This window comes from Macrobrachium nipponense, chromosome 5 (genome assembly GCF_015104395.2).
Source record: "Macrobrachium nipponense isolate FS-2020 chromosome 5, ASM1510439v2, whole genome shotgun sequence".
Lineage (NCBI taxonomy): Eukaryota > Metazoa > Arthropoda > Malacostraca > Decapoda > Palaemonidae > Macrobrachium > Macrobrachium nipponense.
In genome coordinates, this window is record NC_061107.1 from 54,494,572 (window position 1) to 54,501,852 (window position 7,281).

General features: G+C 35.0%; 1 protein-coding gene across 1 annotated transcript in view; it reads right to left on the reverse strand.

Annotated features, from left to right (window-relative positions):
* The window catches only part of LOC135215790 (uncharacterized), a 56,406-nt gene extending 54,320 nt beyond the window's left edge, over nt 1–2,086 (reverse strand). The window contains exon 1 of the mRNA XM_064250741.1: nt 1,914–2,086. The gene's annotated coding sequence lies outside the window, so the exon portion shown is untranslated. The remainder of the gene's footprint in view (nt 1–1,913) is intronic.
* Nucleotides 2,087–7,281: the final 5,195 nt, after the last annotated feature.

Here is a 7,281-nt window from a genome sequence, read left to right on the forward strand (position 1 = left end):
ATCGTCCCTTACAATTCGAGACAAACCACTTCCGTAGGAGCGATGGAACCAAATACCCAGCGCTGTATGTAGAATTGAATATTTAGAAGTTTTGGATCACTTGGACCCAGCGGCATCAGTTTCACTATAGTTCTATGAATGTGTTTACAATATAACAAAAATCATGGTGTCATCTTACAGCAGTTTATAAACATGAGACGAAGAGATGAAGAGGAGCAGTTCATCAGTTCAGTGACAAAGCCCAATCATTGACAGCTAAGCATCACTATTTTCATATACTACTTCAATGCTTTGATATCTGGTATATATATATATATATATGTATATATATATATATATAATATATATTATATTATATATATATAATATATATATACATATTATATATTTCCCTCTGTCTGAAAAAATTCTACCTCAAAAGCTCGTATAAGCGCCAGTACATTGTTTTTAAGTTTCCCTTTTTAATCTTTAAGTATTCCAGTACCGAATTTTAGGACCCAGTCAGTTTTTAAAGGACATTTTCTATTCCTGAAGTCCCCTTCATATTTTAAAACATATCAGACTTTGCATCAAGGTTTGATCTAAGACTTATGGTTACTTTTATACGTCCCTTTCTTGTGAGTTCTTTATGTAATTCAAATGTTTTTTTTCAAATTTCTTAATTAAGAAAACATCTTGTATCTCCATCTCCTTCCAGATTTTATTTAATTTCTATGAGCTCATGTATACTACTGTCCTATTGCGTTTACTAACTTTTTTTATTCTTCCTTAAAAGTAGCAATTTCTTTTTACTTACTCCTCATTCTTAACATTTCTGTCCACCTTCATAAATCCATGTCTTTCGAAAATGGCTTTTTACTTAAAATCTTTCTCCATTAGAAACTTGCACCAATAGTTTGCGAATATTTCTTTTTCTAATAAAACCTAGGCATACCGCAGTCCTGTAGTTGAAAGAGTTCAAGGTTGTCATTAAAGGTAATATTTTAATGAAATGCCCAGTTCAGTTTTCATAGCTCCTATAATTTAGCATCCGTCCTCAGATATTTATTTTGCTTTCTTATGCAACTTCCTGAACATCTGTTTTGGTTCCTTGAGCTCCTTCTTTACTAAGTATATTTGACTTTGCATATTAATAGTACCCTATTACAGCATTCTTGTTTTTCGTTTCCTGAAATCTCTTTCTGGAAACCAAGAAAACACGACAATATGACTCACCTCTAAAGGTTCCTCATTAACGAAATATTTAGCAAAAGAAAGCAAGACAATGAGCTTAATTTGTGGAGCTATAAATGCTTTGCTGGCTCTACTATCAAAAATTAAACTCAATAAGATTAGTACTTAAGGCCTATGAACGATGTAAGTAGTTCGCAAGGAGAATAATGTAAAATTTCACCATCATTTAACCTATGTGATAGTCACTCAACTGAAAACTGGAAAGAAGAAATCTGAGCGAGTTACGGATCCTCAGATACCAGGAAAATCAAAAAACCCGATTCAAGATTCTAACTTAGTAACGCAATCTATCTTGTTAGAGAGAGAGAGAGAGAGAGAGAGAGAGAGAGAGAGAGAGAGACGAGAGAGAGAGAGAGAGAGAGAGAGAGAGAGAGAGAGAGACGAGAGAGAGAGAGAGAGAGAGAGAGAGAGAGAGAGACTGTCCAACTTGATTACGCTTTTCTTGTGGGAAATTTCTTTATTGATACATGCTTCTCACGAACTGATCTAAATGACTTTCCTCGTTCGTGGTCTGACTCGAAGACTGACGAGCCGAGTGATAACTATCACTTACACAAAATGAAACGTTGAATCAAGATCATAGAAAAAAAATGCTCAGCTAAACTTCAGCAGCTAAGCATCTAAGTCTAGAATTTATGAAATCGAAGGCACTTATGACTTATTGGTCATCTCCGACTTACCTTAAAACTTGCAGGGTGGACGCCTGAAGTAGGCGCAGCGTCCTCTTCTGCGATTCCCGGTAGGTAGAGATTAAAGAAATTCCACTATCAGCACAAGGCGCAGTCACTGAATACCTGAACGGAAAACGCAAGACATAGCACAAAATCCGGAGGGAACCGACAGCGGCCCTCGCTTGGCGACTTCTGACTGGAATAATTCACGTGAGGCTCGAAGGCTCTCACAAGTTCCTAGGGACCAGTGTGGGCTGAACACCTGTCGAAGGGAGGCTTCGACGCCTGTTTCTTACGTGCTCCACGTTCTAGACACACTTGTGCACGATTTCATAAAACATGATTGTTTCAATTGAAGTTTCTGTCCTCTCTTAATTAGTTTAAGTCCCCGTGTACAGAATGGTATAAGGCTGAATGGCCGAGATAATCTTTCAGAGCAATATCAGATGAATTGATATTCAGAGGCTCCTACATGTTTTCAGTTTATATGTTGTCCTGAGACCGCTAGATCTATGCTAAATTCACCGGTCAACAGAGCAGAATTTGAACGCGAGATTTCTTTTGAGAAATGAGAGCTTACTACTGACCAGACCGTAATATTAATCAACATCCCGTTTCCTCTCTTAATTAAGAATCCCTCTAGAGACAAAAGTCATTGTCATTCTTTTCTTTCAACTTCAAAAAGGGGACGAATCCCAAATGAAGAATACTGCAACAACATGAGAAGCTCACTTCACCTATTCAGAGGGTTCATCAGCAATGCAATAACCCTCCAACATACACAGAGCCACACGACTTTTTATTTATTTATTTTTTTTTTTTATAAAACTTGCATTTCAACGATATTAAAGCCCTTAAACTCTAAAACCTCGCTGACATGTTCTAGACAACCAATGATTGGTGTTTGTTCCTTCCTTCGAAATTAAAAGCCCTTTCTTACCAATCTCTCTGTGGGACATAGCATACCTTATAACATAATCGTTCTTTACACCTAGAGCCCTTGCTAGCACAAGGCTGGCTTATTCATTCTACCTGCACCTAAGTCAACCATTTTCTAATATTCCTCTTATTATTTAACTCTTCATAGACACTATGCAATATCTGAATAAGACATTTTTACAGTTATATTTTTACATTCCTTTCACATTTAACATCCACACTTACCTTAACACATCGCATCGTGTACTTCCCTTTTTTCTTCCATAGAGAACTCGACTCTACATACTTGAACTATCATGGCAGGATTCACTCACACTATCCATTTAATTTATACCCAAATGCCAATATAAATCCACCATTCATACTGTCATTCATTGCTCATCTTCTAAGTACACTCAGTCAAAAATATTATGCAGCATGTTCAAGAAGTTTATGTTCACCTAACAATAATTCATTCTTTTGATATACGCAATGAAATGTGCTTTTCTGATCCTATTTTCGTTATTGATCATACGGTTAACAATATAAAAACAATGGTGAGAGAAAAATTGATATTACGAAAAAGATGAAACATTTTGAAAGAGATCTTGTCAGATGATTGGGCAAAAGAGTCAAAGACGAAACTATATTTCGAATCCAAATAAAAGCAGATCAACCAATCAAATGGTGTTCAATAATCATCAACGAAATTATATAAATAGAGATATAAATAATTCCGCCATAATCGTTGCCAAAAACACGAACAAGTACAAAAATCTCATAACCTCGGATGTTATAGTGTGACGCCACACTAGGGCAGGAAAGTTAAACAGTCTCGTCACTTGCACAGATAAGAGACTAATGCTTCTATCGTATACATTGCTCGGAAGCTTGGTGTAAATAGAACAACCGTGTACAGATGGATACGGCCACAGAAAGAAAGAGATATATAAATAAAAAAAAAAAATGGAGGAGATCTCCATGGTTGCCTCCTTCTGAAGATCATCATCGGATGGTCATTGAAGGATCTCCTCCCTGACTCCCCTAACAATCAGTGTTGCTATAAAGAGAGAACATTATGCTTGCTCTTCAAGTTCATCCCCAAATCATCCGTAACAGGCTACATGAGGCCAAGACATTCATATTTTTGTCAAAAAATCCTTCTTAACAGATAAATACAAAGTAGGTAGGCGAGGGTTTGCATTAAAATATTATCGAGTGGACGATGATTTCTGGAAGAAAGTCATCTTTTGCGATGAGGAGGAGACACCCTCCACTGATGAGCGTGGGAGTTCAGCATTAACTAAGTTAATGCTGAATTTGCTAATTCTAATTTTTTAGAAGCTTAGAAAATAAGAAATACAAAAGTGGGCGCTATATTTTCAGTTAATCTTGTAATTGGTATTAAAATGATAGGTCTAAGTAGCAATGAAAGAAATGAGAAATATACACATGATAACGACACACGCACACACACACACCAACACACACACATATTTTATATATATATATATATATATATATATATATATATATATGTATACTATACATATATATATATATATATATATATATATATATATATATATATATATATATATATATATATGTGTGTGTGTGTGTGTGTGTGTGTGTGTGCACAAAAGAGCGATTATACATATTGTATGAATTACACAAATAGACGTGAAATTTGCCAGTCTAATTCAGGAAATTTTATATAAGCAGTCAAGCAAATAAGCCTAGTATGTGTCATTAATGGAATTCATGATAGGGTCAGATACTGAGCTTTACACAAAATGTCTGCACGAATGCTCTATACTTTCAGTTTGGAAAAACTTTATCATTATATGAATTCTCAAAAAGGGAGACACAAAAGACCTTTAAAATTGCCGCCCAATAAGTTTACTCTCAGTAATATATAAAATATTTACAAAGATTATATTAGACCGAATAGAAAGAAAGCTAGATTTTAATCACCCTAGAGAGCAGGCAGTTTTTAGAAGCGGGTATTCAACAGAGTATGACAAACCACTAAGTATGGCGTTTGTAGACTATGAGAACGCTTTTGATTCTGTCAAAACTTCAGCATTAATGAAAGCCCTTCAAAAGCAAGGAGTAGATGAATCTTATGTTAGAACACTTGAAGATATCTATACGGGTAGTACAGCAATCCTAAAACTACATAAACAGTGAAAAATTTCAGAATGAGAAATGAGTTAGACAGGGAGACCCCATCTCTCCTAAATTATTCACAGCGTGCCTAGAAGTTGTTAAGAATTTGCATTAGGAAAATATAGGAATAACCATATATGGGGAATACCTAAACAACTTAAGATTTGCAGATGACATAGCACTACTCAGTAAATCAGGAGAGGAATTACAAAAGATAGAAGATTTGAATAGAGAAAGCAGAAATGTAGGACTGAAAATGAATATGAGTAAAACTAAGTTAATGTTCTATGAAAATACAGAGAGACAACAAATAAGGGTTAAGGACCAACCTCTAGAGATTGTTTATGAATATACGTATCTAGGACAGACAGTAAGTGTGAGACCGAGATTAAAAGAAGGATAAGTATGGGATGGAGAACATTTGGTAAACAAAATGAGATTATGAAAAGTAAAATGCCACTTTCTCTAAAAAGATAAGTATTCAATTAGATGGTCCTACCAGTATTAACTTATGTATCAGAAACTTGGAGAACATAAGCTAGTTACAACTCAAAGAATTATGGAAAGAACAATGATGGGATTAACTCTAAATTAGAGACAGAAAAAGAGCAACATGGATAAGTGAGCTGACTAAAGTAGAGGATATTCTAACAACAAGTAAGAAAAAGAAATGGACGTAGGCAGGACACATAATGAGAATGCCAGATAATAGATGGACGAAAAGAATAACAGAATGGGTCCCTAGAGATTGCAAACGAAGCCTGGGAAGGAAGAGAAGACGATGGATTGACGAGCTAAGAAAATTTGTGGGTATAGACTGGCATAGAAAGACTATAAACAGACGAGAGCAGAAGAACATGTCTGAGGCCTTTGTCCTGCAGACGACTAGCAACGGCTGATGATGATGATGGTTGTGGTGAGATATATATATATATATATATATTATATATATATATATATATATATATATATATATATATATATATATATATATATATATATATATATATATATATATATGTGTGTGGTGTGTGTGTGTGTGTGTATGTTAATGTATATATAGTATATATATATATATATATATATATATATATATATATATATATATATATATATATATATATTATATATATATATATATATATGTATTATATATATATATATATATATATATATATATATATATATAAATATATATATAGTGTCCGTAAAAAAACATTTTTATAATGCACTATGTACCTTAACTTTAGGAACATTCTATGTATTAAAAAGATTGTGCCATCTAAACCAGGTTGTTGGTCGTTGATACGATGTCAGAACAAGGATTGAAATAAAGTTATGTTGCTGCCAAGATGCTTCTTATTATTATGCCATTCTCCACACCTATATTACAAATGGCGCCTAGGATAACTTGTGAAGAGGCGTCTGCAAAGAAGTTATGAGGTGTCAAGAGCCTGTTCATCCAGAAAACTGGTTTGTGTTGGAGCAGTCGAGTTTGCATATAACCTTGGCCAGGCTACGGTAGCCTTAGTTAGCTTACCCTACTGGATATGTGAGTAACTTGGCCTAAGTTAGATTACCGGCGACGATGGCTACCCCGTTGCAGTTAACGCCCTTACCAGCATTTTCCCCTGAGGAGTCTGCAAATGTTTCACAGAAGTGGGCAGACTGGAAGGATTCTTTTTCATACTATATACAAGGTAGTGGTATAACAGAGGATTCCCCAAAAAAAGGTATATTGCTTCACCAAGCAGGTATGGAAGTACAATGTATTTTTAGAACATTAACTGTTGCTGAAGATATGTTTGATGATGCAGTTGCAGCTTTAGATAACCATTTCATGCCTAAAAAGAATGTGGCATATGAGAGGAATGTTTTCAGGCAAGCTTGCCAAGGTCCATCCGAAAGTATGGATGCTTACTTAACTTGGTTAAGAAATTTGAGTACCCTGCAGCTGAGGTAAATTTTAATCTAAGGGATCAGATCATAGAGAAGTGTTTTTCTAAGAAACTAAGAGTAAGGTTTTTAAGGGAAAGAAATCTGACTTTAGATAATATTGTGGAAATGACAAGAGTTCATGAAATGGCTGAGAGCCAGGCTAGGCAAATCGAAGAGGATTCTGTTAGGCCTGGGCCAGATAATCTTAAAGTGAATAAGTTAGGATATCAAGCCCATGGTAAAGGTACATTTCAAGGAAAAAGAGGAGGAAGCACAGGAAATTTTGTGCATTCTAATAGGCCGAGGAATGGTAGGCCTAACTTGAGTGTAAATCAAAGTTGTTGGCGAT